Below are 2,034 nucleotides of genomic sequence, written 5' to 3' on the forward strand. Positions count from 1 at the left end.
GTGGGGATTACAGAGGCCACCGTACTCCACAACACATTATTATTCACTGTAGTCACCATGCTGTAAAGTAGGTCTCCAGACCTTGTTCACCTTATATCTGAAATTTTGTACCCTTTAACCAACATCCCCTAGTCCATGGTAACCCCCCTACTACTACTGTGTGTTATGGTGAGCTCGACCCGTTTAGATTCCACATGAGTGAGATATGCAGTGTTTGTCCTTCTGGGTCTGGCATATTTCACTTAGGATAATGTTCTCCAGGTTCACCAACGTTGTAGATCTGTGGGCATTTTTAGAAGTGAGGGTCTGCCTGTGAAGATTTCCTGGAAGCTTCTGCCCTCTAGTGCCCAGCCTGAGAGGTAGTGTGGCACCATCCCTACTTATCCTTGCTTCCTTCCTCAATTTACTCATCGCGATTCAGCGTGAGAATATGATAAAGTCAGCAGGATGGAGCTGAGTAGTGCAAATACATAGCAAATCCTATAAAGATTGATGGAAGAGAAATTGGGAGAATCTAGTTAAATAGACCCAAAAGCATGCACACACCAGTATTTTTTCTTTACCTTTCTCTTGCGCCCTCTGCTTGTAAGTCACCCTCCAGGAGAATTGTGCAGCCAGTCCTCACAGTCCCCCATCACTGTTCATGTCCTTAATCTCCCTGCTTGCTTCTGCCCTTGTTTCCAGGCGGAGAATGTGGGTTACCTGGTGGGAGCACAGCAGATCTGATTGAAGGTCTCTACGGACTCCAGTAGAAAGCATACCTTCGAATAGGTGGGCTTATATCGGTCATTTATTGTTGTCTAAAAACGGATTTGTATGATGAGAAAAATAATGCACGCTCACTGCAGAAAAGTACAAATTCCCCCACTTACTTATTTCTGCATGCAGATGCTTATTTAATTCAGGCTGAGTAGGTTAAGGTAAGAAATTCTGGAATGGGAAGACAAATCATTGGAGAAGAGGATAGTGGAGCTTCTAAGAGAGTCCAGGCAGGGATCACACCCAGACCCTGCAGTCTTTCCCCTCCTCTGAACGCTGCCCCTTGAAGTGCTTCGGTTTCCCTTCGTTCAGAGCGTGCGCCTAATATCACCGTACACATTCACATAGTTCTTTCGGCCTCAGACCTGTGATTGCTTGGGGATCTGCGCACCACGGACTGGACTGGGGTAACCTGGTGGGTTGGGCTGAATGCGGGCGCTGGGGCCGCCGCCATGGCCAAGCCGCGCCCTGGAGAACAGCTGCCCTGGGTCAGCTGAGACGTACGTGCCTCCCCAGCCGCCTGGCTGCATCTGGTATCCTCTTTGACTTCATCTGGCATCTCTGTAACTCGAGGTCAAGCGGAGAAGAATAACCTGTTGAAATAACAAATCCATTAAGTTATTTTTAAATATGGATAAGTAAAAAAGAAGAAAACAAATGGTTTATAATCCCACCTCCTAGCTAGCCTTTGTGGACGTTAAAAAAATTACAGGCACAGCCTTAAAATGTGCGTAACAGCATGGGAACGTCGATAGAAATGAAATGAAAAGTCGATAGAACAGAAATGAAAAGTCGATAGACTTTCTTTTTTTTTTTTTTTTTACAGGCTTGAGCCACCGCGCCCGGCCAAAAGTCGATAGACTTTCTATCCGGCAGTCCTTCATTTCAAAGATAACCATTACTATCTCTGGAAAAAAATATTTACGTATGTGTATACTTATCTTTTAAAATTTGTAGAACATGGATTTTTTTTCCATATTCATTCTGCTGCTGTTTTCTTTTTTCACTTCCTATTTCTTAGAGATATTTATACATTGGCACATCTAGATGTAACTAATACTTCTTAAGAGTGCATAGAATTCCATTTGTAAGGTAGCATAATTTATTTAGCTTATTCCTTACTCATGGATATTCAGGATTTAGTTTTCTCACTATAACCACATTGCAATGAACATATGCTTATGTCTATCTTGGAATATTTTTGTTGGTGTAATCTATAGGGTAATTTCATAGGAGTGGATTCCCTATAGATTCCCTATAGTGTGCCAAGTCGCA

General features: G+C 43.2%; 1 long non-coding RNA gene across 1 annotated transcript in view; it reads right to left on the minus strand.

The window, feature by feature from the left end:
- Window positions 1-843: 843 nt before the first annotated feature.
- Window positions 844-2,034, minus strand: part of LOC105551887 — a 19,872-nt gene continuing 18,681 nt past the window's right edge. Inside the window, exon 2 of the long non-coding RNA XR_001007913.1 lies at window positions 844-1,352. This is a non-coding gene — a long non-coding RNA (uncharacterized LOC105551887). The remainder of the gene's footprint in view (window positions 1,353-2,034) is intronic.

This window comes from Mandrillus leucophaeus, unplaced genomic scaffold, assembly GCF_000951045.1.
Source record: "Mandrillus leucophaeus isolate KB7577 unplaced genomic scaffold, Mleu.le_1.0 Scaffold537, whole genome shotgun sequence".
In the NCBI taxonomy this organism is placed as follows: domain Eukaryota; kingdom Metazoa; phylum Chordata; class Mammalia; order Primates; family Cercopithecidae; genus Mandrillus; species Mandrillus leucophaeus.